The following is a 17,790-nucleotide window of genomic DNA, read 5'->3' on the forward strand; positions in this document are numbered from 1 at the left end:
AAATAATTTTCAGGTCTAGTTAGACAGCTCACCCTACCCTGTGACATGAAGATATTTTCCTAAATTGTGTTCTGAATACTCTATTATTTTTATATTTAAGCCTATGAACCAACTAGAATTGATTTTGTGTGTATGTGAGGTCAAAGGTCGTATCTTGGTTGTTCCCTGTGAATATTCAATTTCCTGGAACATTTTATTAAAAACTGATCTCTCCCCCATGCATCAATGTATAAATTAATTTTTATATATGTATATGTCAGCTTTCTAGCTCTGTTTTTATTTTTTAAGGTACTGGTTGTTTCTTCTATCTTTGTGCAAATTTCACAGTCTTATTATTATCTTTTTTTTTTTTTTTTTTTTTTTGATACAGAGTCTCACTCTGTCACCCAGGCTGGAGTGCTATGACGCAATCATGGATCACGGCAACCCCCGCCTCCTGGGTTCAAGCGATTCTTGTGCCTCAGCCTCTCGAGTAACTGGGATTATAGGTATGCGGCACCACACCTGGCTAATTCTTTTGTATTTTTAGTAGAGATGGAGTTTCACCATATTGGCTAGGCTGGTCTGGAACTCCTGACCTCAGGTGATCTGCCCACCTCGGCCTCCCAAAGTGCTGGGATTACAAGTGTGAGTCACCACACCCAGCTTACACTGTGTTATGATTAAGAGAGTCTATTTAGGACAATAATTTTCTCTCCAAAGATTCTTTTGTATTTTTTCTTTTTTAAGAGAGAGAGAGGATTTTGTCCTGTTGTCCAGCTAGGGTACAGTGACTCAATCGTAGAGGAGACTCTGTGTTTGAACTACTGGGATCAAATGATCTTCCCCTCTCATCCTCCTGAATAGCTAGGACTACAGGCACAAGCCACCATGCCTGGTTAATTAATTTTTTTTTTTTGGTAGAGACCGGGTCTTCCTATGTTTCCCATGCTAGTGTAGAACTCTTAGCCACAAGCAATCCTCCCTGCTTTGTCTCCCAGGGTGCTAAGATTGTAAGCCACTGTGCCTGGCCCAGAGCCTCTTCTTTTAACCACAGTGCTTTTCCATAATGAAGTAAAAAATGTAACAACCTGCATGCCTTGCACCTACACCAGTACTTTCAGCTGTACCTTGAATAAAGCTGTAGGTTTAGAACATTTTTAAAAAAAGAAAGTTAATGTTTTTTTGAGACAGTATCTCGCTCTTACACCTGGGCTGGAGTGCAGTGGCAAGATCTTGGCTCACTGGAGCCTTGACTTTGGGGCTCAAGCAATCCTCCCACCTCACTTTCCCAGGTAGCTAGGACCACAGGTGCACAACTCTGCCCAGTTAAATTTTTTTTTGTATTTTTTGTAGAGATGGGGTTTCATCTTGTTGCCCAGGCTGATCTCGAGCTCCTGACTGAGTTCAAGCAATCCGCCCACCTCAGCCTCCTGAGGTGCTGGGATTACAAGCATGAGCCACCGCACCTGGCTGGTTTAGAACTTAAATTGTTGCTGTAAACTCTTGAGTCTCTTAATATCCTTGTGAATCTTAGACAATCCCCCAACATCACTCCCCACTTTATGTATAAATACTTTCAACAACAGCCAGTAGTGTTGAAAACCTTGAGATGCAGCCATAGTAACCTCTTGTACTGGTGTAGACGACTCTGTGACAGGTTCCTTCTCCTCCAGACCATGCCCACCAAAGTCAGATCCACATGGGAGCCTCTGAGCTCAGAGCCACTGTATGGGGTCTCCATGTGCAAGGGCAGCAGCTTCCTGCCCTTTCTGTTGGTGAGGTGAGGAATTCAGTTTTGAATAAGGCTGAGTTTGTTCAATACTGATTTTGCAGGCTGACCAGTGACACCTTAAGACTTTATTTCTTGCATTGTAATATTTACCCTGGTTTTGATATGATTTGTTGTTCAAATGTGTTTAACACTTGAGTATAATTTTTTTCTTTTTTTTACTCTCATAAGCATCATCTAAAACCAAATTTTAATTTTTGTGTTGTATATTTAAGGTGTTCATTCCTCTATTTTAAAAATGGATTCACAATTATTTTTCAATGAACACTTTTAATTATTTTAATCTTTTCTCGTATTTCTCTTTCCTAAATTTAATGTGAATATCACTTTTATTGGAAAAGACTGATGTTACATGTTCTCTGTTTTTTGTTTTTCTGCAAATTTTCTCTGAAATATCTCTGGTTGAAGAGGAGAAGGACAGAAACTGTTTTGGAAGCCACAAGGCAAAATTGACTCAGATTCTTATGCTTAAAAAGATGTGTGAAACTTTCCATTATATGGCTTAGTTTCTGTGCATGTGAAAGGATAACAAGGTATTGATTTGTGTAGCAGTACAGTAATACTTCACGTCTGAATACAAGGAGCAACCACTTCTTAATTGTGCAGGTGTGAACTTCATGATGTTGCCTTACTTTCTCCTTACACAAAGATTTAGACAATGGCTGGACTCCATAATTCCTTCCATCTCACTTCCATAAATGTGTACATGACATGTCTTTGTACAGATCACCTGTTCTGTTAGATATTAATTATTTTCTTATTTTTGAGGAGTGATTATTAAATTTGGTTTTAGTTCTCAGAGATATAAAAAATACCACTTAGAAAATGTGTACATAGGGTGCTGTAATCAGAAAATATTTTTGTGCCATTGGCTTGTAAAAAGGGAATTTCAATTTTTTATTTATTGTCATTTTCATCTACCTTAATATTCTCAAAAGGCTTTCATGTTTGTGCTCTTTTTAGATTTTAATTTTTGTTGTCTTAATCAAAAAACATGCGAGGGTTGGGAACACTTGTTCAAGATGTGTGACATGAGCAGTCAACAGAGCAAAAACACTGATATTGTATGGGAATATGTAATAACAGATGGGCATTTGCTCTGCTAGGTGTGGCAGCAATCAGGATCTGTGGGCTTCAGTGCTGTAAGCAGAATTGACAGATCCTGCTTTAAGGAAAAAGGTGCCCCTCATCTGTTGTATTCAACCTGGCAGCATTTTGTTACCAAACCCAGGTTTGGCCATGGCCACTTCCAAAATCAAATCCCAGAAGGGTAGTAAAAAGAAGGTCACTGGCCAGGCGTGGTGGCTCACATCTGTACTCCCAGCACTTTGGGAGGCCGAGGCGGGATGATCACCTGAGGTCAGGAGTTGAAGACCAGCCTGGCCAACATGGCAAAACCCTGTCTCTAGTAAAAATACAAAAATTAGCCAGGCACAGTGGCGCGCGCCTATAATCCCAGCTACTGGGGGACATAGCGAGAGTCCGTTTCCGAAAAAAAAGAAGAAAGTCACTTAATTCCAGAGCTCAGCAATGTGTGTGGAAGGGCTGGATTCATATCTGTAGGAACCGCGTGAGTTTTCTGGGCAGAAAACAGGGTTTTAAGAAGAAATATTGGCAAGCAGGGTATGCGGAAGGGGTGTGGAGGTGCAGGATCTACATGACTCGCTGGATGACTTCTCTTCAGTCATGGGTTATTCGTTAGTCTGCCCAGCATCACTGGGGACAGAGTCAGGTTGTGGATTAACTGATGTCTTGAGACAATCTCTCTATGGAGGAGAATCCTGGCGGATGCTTATTTTGGTTGAAGATCTGGTGGTTTCTCAGAAAACCTATACTTAGCTAAGCTGACAGTGCTTGCTGGTTGTTTGGCTGGTGGAAAGGAAGGAGGGAAAAGTTTGAATTTGCGTTTCTTTTTTTTAATTTTTTTTTGAAACGGAGTCTCGCTCTGTCTCCCAGGCTGGAGCACAGTGGCTGGATCTCAGCTCACTGCAAGTTCCGCCTCCGGGTTTACGCCATTCTCCTGCCTCAGCCTCCCAAGTAGCTGGGACTACAGGCGCCCACCACCTCGCCCGGCAATTTTTTTGTATTTTTTAGTAGAGACGGGGTTTCACTGTGTTAGCCAGGATGGTCTCGATCTCCTGACCTCGTGATCCGCCCGTCTCGGTTTCCCAAAGTGCTGGGATTACAGGCTGGAGCCACCGTGCCTGGCCTTGAATTTGTATTTCTAAGGAGCTAAGTAAGACGTGAACACACAGGAGAAAGAGAAAAAGTAAATATTTTTTAAGGAAAATGAAGTACTTGGTTACAGCACCCACTGTAATATTCCACTTTATTTGTATGGGATTGGAGCATCATATTCATTTGGTCTGCTTCCTACTGAATGCATAGTTACAGAGCATTAGAATGGATCTGTTTACTTGGAGTTGGAAATATTGTTGAGTTTCCAGCAGGAACTTACTGTGAATGTATGGTGTGAGGATCCAAGAATTTCTGAGAATGATTTCCTGCCTCTCCCTGTAGAGTGTACAACAGCAATAAAGCTCATAGCATCTGAAGAGGGCATTTAACAGTATTAATTATATATATAAAAGTACTGTTTGCACCAGGAAGCCGACTAAATCATGATGTCATAGAGTCCTGAGAGAGGGCATCTATAGCAGAAATATGAGTATCTACATGCATAGTTTGGGTTATATTATATTGTAAGAATAATCTGGGGTGTGTGTGTGTGTGTGTGTGTGTGTGTGTAAAAGGGTCAACCTTAATGAATGTTAAGTGCCACCCCGGGCTGCAGTGAAGATATGTAAAGCCATATGATTTAAAGACATCATAAGATTAGGCATAGTATTATTTGCTTGTGCATGTTTTTTTGTGGCTGAGGATATGTTTCTGGAGTTATCCAGGAAGTACACACAGCATTTAGTCTTAATTACAGTGCAAAGCCCCAAGTGTCAGTTGTACCCAGAGCTCCTGTGGAGATATGAGGACAAGTTGGTTAACTATACATATTTAACAGGCTACAGGAGAAGTTGTAAATACTCATGAAGGTGGTCCTGACCCATGTATATTAACAAATATTCATGGAACATATGACTCATTCATTTTGGGGCGGAGACTTAACTTTTAAATGTATTATCATTATGCCCTATATTTCGAAAGTTCTTTTGAGGACAAAGGCATGCAAGTGTGCATTTACTGTAAACCGGCCAAAGCTAGTTTATGGTCAGTGATCTTTTATCAGGAGAAAGTTACTGAAATTGGTGTCTTGTCTACTTCAAGCTGTAGTGATGGCGGGTGGAACAGTGGCTGGGGTCAGTCAGCTTATCTTGAGGCTAGTGCTTGTTTCGCTGCTAGAGAAACACAGAAACCTTGTGGCAGTTGTAAACATAGTCTGCTTTTTTAAAAGTGTAGGAATGTGTGACTTAACTCCTGCCTGGCATATTCCTAAATCCTGCTCATAATTTGGAATTTTATTGTTATAAAAAGTCTGTATTACAATTTTTATTGTAACATTAATGCTGGTCAGTTGTGCCTAAATTCCCATGATGGGAGGAAGATATAGTGAAGCCTGTTCAACACCCCTCTTGTTGTCGTGGCCTGAATTAGTTTTTCAGGTTGCTGTGGCTAATATGGGGGTAGGGAGTGTCCATTAAGTTGGCAGGGGCTTAGGATTTTATTTTATAGTTTATATTCCTCTTTTTTGTCAAGGTATGCCAGAGGCAGTATTGGTAGCCACGCTTTTATTTTTTCTCATGTCAATGCCACAGTGGCATGCCACCTGACCTGGGTCGATCATGTTCCTTGCTGCGCCCACTATGGTCGGACTGAGAATCAAAAGTCTTATATCCAATTAGATGTTGTAGGCCGGACTGGAATGAAGGTGGGCAGGCAGCCATTAATCCTTAAAACCCCTTTTAAGCAATGTAAGAGCCAACAACTAAAAGTCAAAAGGTAAGGTTATATAACTGAATTGTCTATGAATTGTATGCATTGAGCTATTGTAATCTTGGCTTATAGGAATGATCTAACTAGCTATACAAAACGTAAGTATTTTATTTAGCTGTTTAGGCATCCGTGTGCCCATCCTTGATTTGGGGAATCTGAATTAATTTTATCTCACAAGAACCGGCCCTTACAATCTCACACATTCATATCTTCCATGATAGTCCCTGGGTCTGGAAGAACTGAACAGTTTTAAATTCTGGATATATTAATAAAACAAAATATTCACCATTAGCAACATTTTAAGCAAAAATGCCATAAGCATTGTCTTGTTCTAAGAGTGACAGGACCGAGACGGACGGTCACGAGGTCAGGAGATGAAGACCATCAGGCCAACATGGTGAAACCCCAACTCTACTAAAATACAAAAAATTAGCTGGGCATGGTGGTGCGTGCCTCTAGTCTCAGCTACTTGGGAGGCAGAGGCAGAGGAATTGCTTGAACGCAGGAGGCAGAGATTGCAGTTGGCCGAGATTGCGCCACTGTACTCCAGCCTGGACAACAGAGCGAGACTCAGTCTCAGAAAAAAAAAAAAAAGAGTGACAGGAAAAGAAGCCTATAGGTAACTAAACTTTTAAATTATTTGTTATTAAGGCACAAAATAAATTATATGATATTTCATATGTTTCTATTTCAGATAGAAGCAAAATTATTGAATAAAGTATAATACAGGCCTGTCCCTGTGTTGCATGAAAGCAGTGTACTTTGATTATTGCCTTTGCTTGAGTCCAAAGATGAGACTTTGGTTAACTTGAGTTTGATGTTAGATGCTGGCAGGAGTCTGTCTGCTTTAGAGGAGCTACATGTATCCAGGAGTCAATTCCTTGTACCCTAACACCACAAAGATTAGTTAATAGCACCTGATAAGAAGTTTTTCAGGGTGTTGGAGGTGGTGATACACTTCACGTGATTAACTTTTTTACCTTTGAGAAGCCCCAGCAATAAGTCAGAGACTTAATTTAAAATTCAATTTTGGAGATGTCTGTCAAAGATGTTGGAAAGCTTAAAATATTTGATCAAAAGCAAACTACAGGTCCTTGTAAAACAATAGTTAATCATTTAACCAAAGTGATCATTGACAGACTTTAAAGGCAATACAGAAAGTTACACATGTGTAAAAACCTTACTCCTTTCAAATTTCATAGGTTTTTAAAAACCAATTAAACACTTTATAAAGGCAACGTAGGAATTATCTTGATGAAATGTAAAATCTTGTTTGTTAAGGCAGTTACCAAAAAGTCAAAGGAAAACCCTTTTTAGTGCGACTGCCTCTCCTTAGGGGAAAGCCTGTTTAGGTAATCTGGAAGTACAACTTATAATAAAAAGTGCTTGAATTTAGTCAGATATGGGAAGAGTGTGTACAAGGTTATGAGTACAACTGGGGAATAGATGACTCTAGGAGCTGCATGATAAGTTTCCTGATGACAATGAAAATTTAAACACACCAAAAAAACCCCAAAAATACCCAAGAGTATAGAATCAAGTTATCCTGGAGGAAAACACTGCTTTTATAGACCTCTAAGATAAAATATTTCAGCATCAGGCCACAACATTTAGAACTAAGAAAATTTACAGGAGCTGACAAGAAGGATAGAGTTATCCCAGGCCACGGCAAAGGGAGAAAAAGCTGATAGTAGCAAGACAACAATTGAACAGTTGAGATATGGATCTCAGAAATTTTCAAAAGAAATCGATTATGGAATAGAAAATCAAAATTTCTTGTAATTTTATTAAGAGCAAATTGATACCTTAAGGAAATATTGGTTTAATATAGGGAACCATTCTTTAGAAAGACTATTATAAACAATTCCTTTTTAATTATACCTAACTTCATTACATACAAAATTCCTTTTATAAATTCCCCTTCACGAGCCTTATCATGACTTACACAGACCATCTGTCACATGCTTGAACTGTATACTTGTCCTATGGTACCTGTTCCTTTTTAAAATTATTTTTGATTTTCTTTTTCTAGATTAACCTTGTAATAAGAACCTGTTTCTTAAATAACCAGTCATTTTACTTTAGGAGAATAATTTACCATGCGAGATTCTTTCTCGTATAAAATTACTCGTTTTTCTTGATAACCTTCCTTACCAAAAATACATGCTCTTGTCTATATCTTTCTTCACATCTCTCTTCACCATTTACTGCTTCCTTTCTAGTTTGTTTCATAAATAACCTTTTCAAACTCGTAATTTGAATCAACTTTTAAAAAACGTTTGAATTAGACAAAATAATTCTTTTTCTCAATAAGGACACCTCTTGTTTGGCACATTTTATAGAAACCTAGGAAAAAAGAAATCCTGAACAATCAGATATTAGTATTTTATAGATGAGAAACATTTCACAATTTTTAGAACAGTTTTCTCTATATAATAACCCTTTCTCAATTGGAATTGACCAAGACATCCAGTAAGCATCCAAAATGATTTTAAGATTTTAAATTATACAAAAATTTCACACAGAAGCATTGATCTCATTGATGTGTACTCAGTTTTTCCATTTTAACAGTTTACCTAGAGTACTTTTGAAAACTGGGATATTACCCAAAAGTAGTAATTATTTAGTTATGTCCCTATTACCCATTTTTAAAGTCTGTGGACATATAAGGTGTTTTACCTAAGTAGGAACCTTAAAGTTCAATATATGTGCATTTTGTTAATAGCACAGAAGATTTAGCTGTTTTCATTGAACTAGTAATATTAGTCTAACTCATCTATATCATCACACAAACAAAAATTATTTGTTTTTGGCTGGGTTTATGGTCCTATAGCCCTTATGTCGTATCCTGACACCTTAATATATAGACATAGATAAATACAAAACCATTTGTTCAGTAAACTCAGATAAAAATATGCTGATCATTTTGAAGATATTTCTAACATTATGTAACCAATAATCTTAAAACCAGTTTTATTTGTCAAGGATTATTAAATTTATGTGAACCTGAAAAGCTTCCTGACTTAATTTATGAGCGCTTATTTACTTGTAAGTCAATTTGGTGGCAGGCTAGACATAACACACAAGCATATCTACATATGTACATACAAACATGTCTACATATGTACATACACACATTTACATATGTGCATACACAGAAACCTCTACATATGTACATACACACATGTCTACATATGTACATACACACAGACATATCTGCATATGTACATACACAAACATGTCTACATATCTACATACACACAAACATGTCTACTTATGTACATACACACAAACATCTACATATGTACATACACACAAACATGTCTAAACAGGTATACACACATCGGCAAAGGTCTCATAGCTTTTACCTTGGGATTCCAACCGTAAAGTAACAGTACACACTCAGTATTTTATAAAAAATAGCTGGATACACGTTATCGTCTGACAAAAGTGGAACCTGTTTCCATGGCTAAATTGTGTTTTCTCCAATATGTAATCTGTGAAAGCTGTGAACCAAACTTTGGGTAAAGCAATCTTTATGGCAGATTTGTTTTTAAAAAAGCATCTTTTACCTTTTTTTTTCTTTCAGTTTTAACCAAGTTTCCTGTGTTTACTTTCTAGTTAGTCGGTAAATAATGTGTCTTATCACAGCACCAACAGCTTAGTAACAGCCAATCTGAAGCAGGCAGAAAAGAAAACGGAAAAAGAGAGGTTTTGATGACTCTGCCTCACTTAATAGCTGCAGTTAACCATTTGAGCTCTCAAGTTTTCTTGCTATAGTTTGCCTCTTTGTTTAAAATGTTCACAAAAGTAGGTCTTAATAAGCAGCCAGCTGAAATCTCAAAGAGAATGAGAATATGAAGTTCCTGCCAGGCCTCTGCAAATGAGCGAAAGAGTAAAAGATAGAAAAGGAGGTTTGTGAACCTTCTAGCTGCTGCATGGTATAGGGTTGGTACCCCCACCACTCTTGCTGACATCCCATCAGGGAGAGCCCCAGTACCCTGGACATGCACAGTGTGAGACGAATCCCTCCCACCTCTACAAGTCATGGGCAAAGGAAACTGTTGACAGCTGGAGAGAGCTAGGGGTACCTTTGACTGAGATGAGTAAGGCTGTAGGTGGCTTCCAAGATAATCAGGAAGATGAAGTTGAAAGTGAAAAGGATAGGAAGAGACCAGGGCCCACACTCAAAGGTCATACACTCACACTTACAAACAAATGGTGAGCTTCCAAACAAACCCCAGTTAAGGGCTGGGTACAATCCTGAATTTCTTTCATGTGTTCAAAACAGTTCCACAGGTATCTGAAACCAAGTGGAGCGATGCCCAGGAGTGCCACAAATTCAAATCCGTCAAACACTCAAGTGATAGTCCCGTTAGTGGACAAGACGAAACAGCAGAGCCCCAGCGACACCCCAGAAGACACGGGAAAGCTGGGCGCAATCCGACCAGCTCCCTTGGTTGCAAGGGTTGCCAGCTTCTTCAGAGGTCACATTCTTTGTACCAGCAAAGTGTCGATGGCTGCAGAAGTTGTGCGAGGAAGTGAAAGGGAGGGTCTAGGAAATGAAAGATTTTCAGCAGCCACTTGGAAGTTCCCTAACGTTCCTCCCATGGGGTCTGCTAGCCTTCAGCTGCAGGTACTCACAGGTAACCCTCCGCCTTGGTAGCAAAACCAGGCTCACAGGCTTGGGTTGCCCAGAGCACATAATGCTCCCCATATGGGCCACCAAATTTGTTACCAAACACAGGTTTGGCCACTTGTCACTGACACTATCAAATAACAAGCATGAGGGTGGTAAAAAGAAAGTGACTTTATTTCACAGTTTAGCAATGGAGAAGAACCAGGTTCGTATCTAAAGGAGCCGCTTGTTTTCCGGGAAGAAAGCAGGGTTTTAAGAAGAGAAACCTTATGCTGGGCATGCAAGGAACATGGAGGTGCGGATTCTACGTGACTTGCTGTAAAACTTATCTCAGCTAAGAGGTCATTGGTTAGTCTGACCAGTGTCATTGAGGACAGAGTCGGAATGTGGATTAACTCTTGTCTTGAGACAGACAGTAGCTTTAAAGTGCAAAGGAAACTGGAGATTGTTAAGGAAAATCAGTGAAGGGAGAAACCTTTATTGGCTTCTCCTCCTTTTGGTGACAAATGTTCTCTTATAAGTAGATAACTGTATTTTAATTATTTCATAATGTAGTGATTTTACCAGCCACAACTAGCAGCATAACATAGGAAAGGCAGGTTGGTGTCCATACAGGGTCACTAAATCTACCTAATACACCATTTACTTTATTTCTAAAAATATCCTTCATCCTTGGGCTTGATGCAGGATCACTGAGTCATGGAAAACTTTGTGTTTTTGTAGTCAGAAATGAGATGAAAGCATACAGGTGAATTATTCTTTATTAAAGAATTCATTTAAATTACTTTTCTTTGTATCTTTGCTTTTTGTTTCTGTACTGCTCCAGTACTCCTGTGAACCATGTCTGAGTGGAGTAATGATGGCACCACAGTCCAGCCTGCATGGGTGTTGGCCTGAGTGCTCCCGCCTCGTGAAATTCAGCCACCTCTTTCTCCAGTCAGTTCCATATTCTCAACTCCCACTGTCTTCCAGAGTCCGTGTCACACCACAGCCTGAAAACTCTTCCCCAAGCAGTAACCTGAAGCAACAGTAAACCCTCATTATTTCACCTCTCTCAGATGTCACTGTCCTTCATTATTTGATGTGCACTGTCTTGCAATCCATCCTTCCAGATGAATCATCCATTTTTAAATGTGATAAGCCATGTCCAATCCCCATAAGTTTTACCACAACATTTTGTTTCATTCTTCCTGCAGTTACTCCATCATTACTGTACCACCGCCTATATGGATGTAGTTGTCAGTGTGAAGCTGAGTAAGGAACAACGTGCATCAGACTCAGAGAAAAATGGACAAGCGAGCTGGCCTTTGTATCACTAAAGGGAAGGTCAGTTTGGTGAATATGTAATGTCTGTAGTAGTCTTGTTGGGGACATCCACAGCATGTCAATGAATCAAAGACTTAAGTAGGATCTCAAAGAAATAATAATGTCTCTATCTAAACACTTATACACATAATAGACTTATTTACACTTACAGTTCGTCTAGAGTTTTAAATTTACGTTTTATTCATATAGAAATGAAAGCAACATTGAAATTAATCCATAAATTAACTCACACATATATTGATATCCTCATTATGTTTGTTTTGAATTAGGTTTTGACACTTTTTCAAAGTGATTATTGATACAGTTGGATGAATATCCACCATGTTTGTTACCTCTTCTCATTTTTGCTCTGCCCCTTTCCATTTTTGTCTTCCATTCATTTTCCTTTTTTTGTGGTTTTTATTCAGCATTTCATATAATTCAATATTCTTTCTTGGCATCTCAGACTTTTTTATACTTCATTGGTTACTCAAGGTAAGAAAAGCTTTTAATTTTCATATTCTTAATTGATCTTACATATAACAGCTTATTTAAAATAATTATATTTAATAGCAGACAGGTGTCTTTCTAAAAAATAGTAGCAAGGCTGGGCGCGTTGGTTCAGGCATGTAATCACAGCAGTTTGGGAGGCCCAGGTGGGTGAATCACCTGAGGTCGGGAGTTCGAGACCAGCCTTGCCAACATGGTGAAACCCCATGTCTACTAAAAAAAATACGAAATTTAGCTGGGTGTTGTGACACACATCTGTAATCCCAGCTACTCAGGAGGCTGAGGCAGGAAAATCACTTGAATGCGGGAGGCAGAGTTTGCAGTGAGCTTAGAATGCACCACTGCACCCCAGCCTGGGTGACAGAGCAAGACTCTGTTTCAAAAAAATAAAAGCAATTTATTTAATTATATTTTTGTAAGTATAAGATATATACACACCTACAAGTAAAATGAAAGACAGGAAAAGAGGGACAAAAGGAAAAACACAGGAAAAAGAAATAGAACTATTATAAGATGGTTACACTACTTCTGAAGCAGTATAATTTTATATGAAAGGAGCTTAGATTAGTTGTAAATATAAATTGCAACCTCTAGGGCAGGATACTGGAACGGGAGCCTCAATTTTTCAATGTCTGTGGCCAGAGGCTGCATTCAGTTATTTCCTATGTTGGCTTCTCTCCCATGGCAGAATGTGTCATCAAAGCCACCATGGGAGAGAGCCTGCAGCAAGACAGGAATCATAATCTTAGGTAACATGATTATTCAAGTGACGTCCTATCACGTTGTAGTCTTCTGATGTATCAAAGCAAGTCTCAGTTTCTCCGCAAAGTCAAAAGGAAAGGATTAGAATATTGGGTTATGTACACCAAGCTGTGAGGATCATTGCGCACCATCTGAGCGCTCACCTGCCAACATCAGGTCTTTCTTAATCTGGAACAGGTTCTCAGTCCTCACTTACTTTGCTGACCTTGGCCTTTGTGAGAAAACAGGTCACATAATTTGTAAAATGTATCACAATCTGGATTTCTCTGAATGTTTCTCATGATTTTACTGAGCCATATAGTTAAAGACATGTAATTATCTATTTGTGAAGACAAGAAACAGCAAACAGGACATTATTTACAAATACAGATTTAGAGACCAAAACTAAGAAAGAAAAGTTTGCAAGTGGAAAAAGGAAAATTAAAAATAATAGTGCTGTTCACCAGGGTAACAAAAAGGGTAGGAATAGGGAAGTGAGCACCTGGGACACTACAAGATCGACAGTGTTCTGCTTAGTAAGCTCAATAGTATAATTTTAAAAATATATATGTTTTATTTATTTGTTTTGCTTGCTTGTTTTGTTTTTTTGGTTTTTTGGGTTTTGTTTGAGATGGAATCTCCCACTGTTGCCAAGCTGGAGTGCAGTGGCACAATCTCGGCTCACTGCAAGCTCCGCCTCCCAGGTTCAAGCGATTCTTCTGCCTCAGCCTCCCGAGTAGCTGGGATTACAGCCGCCCGCCACCACGCCTGGTTCATGTTTGTGTTTTTAGTAGAGACAGGGTTCCCCATGTTGGCCAGGATGGTCTTGACCTCGTGATTCACCCGCCTCAGCCTCCCAAAGTGTTGGGATTACAGGCATGAGCCACAGCGCCCGGGCTATTTATTTGTTTTTTTAAAATCTTTTTTACAATACTTTTGAATTTACAGAATAGTTAGAAGTACATACAGAGAGTTTATATATACTCAACACATAATTTCCCTTTTATAAATTCTTACATTCATTTGAAACACTTGTTGCAGTTGGTGAACCAATATTATACATTATCATTCACCAACATTCACGATTGATCAGATGTTCTGTTTTCCCGTAACGTCCATATTCTGTTCCAGGATTCCGCCCAGGACACCACATCACATTTAGGTATCTTGTGCCAGTTTCTCAGATTTTTCCTATTTCTGATGTCATTGAAATCCCTCCTTTGGGATGTCTCTGGTGTTTTCCTAATGACTGGATGGCCGTTGTGGATTTAGCAGAGGAAAACCACAGAGGGAAGGTTTTATTCTCATCATACTGTGACAAGAGTACATAGTATCAACATGCTCTATCACTTTTTTTTTCTTTTTTTTGAGATGGGTCTCACTCTTGCTCAGGTTGGAGGGCAGTGGCGTGAACAAAGCTCACTGCAGCCTCGAACTCTTGGGCTTGAATGATCCTCCACCTCAGCCTCTTGAGTAGATGGGACTGCAGGCATGTGCCACCACATCTGGGTGATTTCATTTTACTTTTACTGTTATGGAGGGAGAGTCTCAAGACATTGCCCAGGCTGGTCTCTAAGCCCTGGCCCCAAGCGATCCTCTCACCTCAGGCTCCCAAAGTGCTGGGATTACAGGTGTGAGCCACTGTGCCCAGCTGCTTTATCATGGTTAATGTTATTTGATCACATGGATGAGGCAGTTTAGCTCAGTTTTCTTCACTATAAAATTAATATTATTCCTCTTTTCATGATGTACCTTTTGGAAAAAACATCACTATGCCCAGCGCATTCATAGAAAGTAGGAAATTATGCCCCATTTCCCTATGGGCAGACTTTCTATAACCATCATTTGAGTTTCTGTAAAAAACATGTAACATTCTTTGGGCTGTTCTGGATCACTTGCATTTTTCTGTGTGTTTTAGAATCAGTGGTCCAAGAACTGCTAAAAATGAAAAAAAAATTAGAATTTTAGTAGGGCTTGTATTGATTCTGAAGATGTATTTAGAAAGTATAAGCATCCTGGTTAATACTTAATAGCTTTCTGATCAATGAAAAACTAGTTTATATAGTATATTACACTAATTCTTGTATTCATTTATTTAGGATTTCTTTAAGACTTCAATATTATTTGTAATTTTCAGTATATATATCTTACAGTTATTATGTTATTTTCAAATATATTTCCTTTTTGATGCCATGTTAAATGAAATTATTTTGAGTGTCATTATTTGATTAGTTTGTATTGTATAAGAATGCAATTTATTACATTGTTCATGAATACTGAATTTTGTTTTTGTTTCAACGTTATTTTAGTGGATTTTTTAGGATTTTCTATATATTAGGTTGTGTCAGTGGCCAATAGATTGTTTGACTTCTTCCCTTTCAAATTGGAAGTCTTATATTTATTTTTCTATCCTACTTTTATAAATTATGTCCTCAAGCATAATGTTTAGTTGAATTAGTGGGAATAGGTAACCTTTTGTGTTTATAATTTTGGGAATATTACTGAGACCTACTTGATACTATGTGTTGTCATGTGAATTTTTCATAGGTGCCTGTTTTAGGGAAGAACATTCCCTTTATGCAAAATTTGCTTAGTGTTTTTACTGTGAGTGGGTTTTTGAATTGGAAAGTGCTTATTCCATATTTTTAGATGTGATAATGAAAATTTTGTCATTATATTGATGTAGTTATTACATTAATTCTTTTTATATGTTTTACCAAACTTATGATCCTAAGTAAATAAATAAATAAGTGTTTAATTCTGTTTTACGATCCTGATTTGTGTTGAAACTATTTCCTTGAGAATTATTGCCTAGGTATCCATAAAGCATATTAGTTTATAGTTTTCATTTTTTGGATTGTCTTTGTCTGGTTATTACCTCAGAGGAATCTGCCTTATAGGACGCACTGCACAATGATCTCTTCTCTGTTGTTTTATTTTTTTGGAGAACAGTTAGTAAAACATTGCTGTTGATATTTTAAAGGTTTGGAATAATTCATCAGTGTAATCTTCTCAACCTGGTCAATCACATGAACTTAGAAGATGATTCCTCCCCAGCCGATCCTTCAGGTGAGACCTCAGCCTTTGCAGTCATCTACATCCAGATTCCCGACCCAGAGAAACTGTGAGTAATTTGTGTGTGCTTTTGAGCCACTAAGGTATGAGGTAATTGGCTATGCTGCAATAAACAATAATACACTTGATGGTAAACATAGTATGTTATCCTTGATTAGATCCAAAAAAAGGAAAAATGGCATTAGTGGAAAACCTGGTAAAATATGAAGACAGTCAGTACTTTAGTTAATAGTTTTGTGCCTTTGTCAGTTTGTGAGTTTTCACAGATAGTCTATGGTTATGTGTATGATATTAATGTTGCAGGAAATTGAAGGGTATATCCACTTTTTGTAAGATTTTAACAACTCTCTATAGATCTAAAATTACTTCTAAATAAATAGAAGTGTAGACATGGCTCATGTATTTGAGATCAGGTCTTCCTGTTAATGAAGCCTTCATGGAACCTAAAACTCATGGTACAAATGCAATAACATTAGAAAATATAAATGAGATGAGTTTCTATTTTACTCACTCTATTCTTCAGGGAACAGTAAAGCCCATTCTTCTTCTCAAGTATCCAAATCTAAAGTTGATCCAAGTAACAAGTGGACAGCATAAAAGATTGTATGGAAACTATAATGCATCTACATCTTCAGTTACTAATCATAAAATGATTTGTATGATCATTCTTCACATGATTAGAATGACTATGGGAAAGAAGAAAAAGAAATGCTACTTTCTTGATTTAAAAATGGTGTCTGTGCAAGAGTGATGGCACACCCCTGTAGTCAGTCCCAGCTGCTAGGGAGGGTTGTTCGGATGATCATGTGATACCAGGAGTCTGAGTCTGTGTAGTGTGCTATGATTGTGCCAGTGAATAACCATGCACTCCAGCCTGGGCAACATAGTGAAACCCCATTAAATAAATAAATTAAATAAATACATAAATAAGTTACAGAGATCATTGTTTATATTTCTATTATTAGGGCTCAAATGCTCTAGATAGAGTTTTTTTTTGTTGTTTTTGTTTTTTTGTTTGTTTGTTTTTTGAGTTGGAGTCTCACTCTGTCACCCAGGCTGCAGTGCAGTGGCGCGATCTCAGCTCACCGCAAGCTCCACTGCCCAGGTTCACACCATTCTCCTGCCTCAACCTCCCGAGTAGCTGGGACTACAGGTGCCTGCCACCACGCCTGGCTAATTTTTTTTGTTTTGTGTGGAAACAGGGTTTCACCGTGTTAGCCAGGATGGTCTCGATCTCCTGACTTTATGGTCCACCTGCCACGGCCTCCCAATGTGCTGGTATTACAGGCGTGAGCCACTGCACCAGGCCTGAGATTTTTCTTTATCTTTGGAGAACTACGACTCCAGGGCAAACTTTCAAGTAATGCTTTGCCATTTTTACTTTCCCTCTCAAGGATTCCTGGAACTATAGTTTGTAAAACTATCACACAGCATGTATTTTATTTTTACTTCTGTTTCCTGTTAAGGCCTCTCTGGACGATGGCTATAACCTATAGCCTTGCCCAGTACAACTCAGGGTTTGGTACTGGATGTGCCTTTCATGGAATGCTTACTTATCCTGATGGATGGCCTAAAACCGAACTTTCCAGCTTACATCCGGGTATCTTTCTCAGAGAGTACTTGTTTATACTATAAGACACCCTGTGGCTCCTGTCTGACCTGTATCTAGTTTATTTCTACCAAGGTAACCACTCTTTAGGAGAGTGCTAAGTGGGAGAAAAGTGAGGTCCATGTGTGTTCGTCATGTGAAATACAGAGAAGGCAACTCAACACAATGTGTATAATGGCGTTAGTAATGTATTAC

At 38.6% G+C, this 17,790-nt stretch overlaps 1 protein-coding gene across 1 annotated transcript in view; it reads left to right on the top strand.

Moving 5' to 3' along the window:
- Positions 1-17,790, top strand: part of LOC105499091 (nuclear pore associated protein 1) — a 564,120-nt gene that overhangs the window by 26,600 nt on the left and 519,730 nt on the right. The window contains exons 6-7 of the mRNA XM_071099379.1: positions 371-11,681; positions 15,895-16,035. The gene's annotated coding sequence lies outside the window, so the exon portion shown is untranslated. The remainder of the gene's footprint in view (positions 1-370; positions 11,682-15,894; positions 16,036-17,790) is intronic.

Source organism: Macaca nemestrina, chromosome 7 (genome assembly GCF_043159975.1).
Source record: "Macaca nemestrina isolate mMacNem1 chromosome 7, mMacNem.hap1, whole genome shotgun sequence".
NCBI classification, from domain to species: Eukaryota; Metazoa; Chordata; class Mammalia; order Primates; family Cercopithecidae; genus Macaca; species Macaca nemestrina.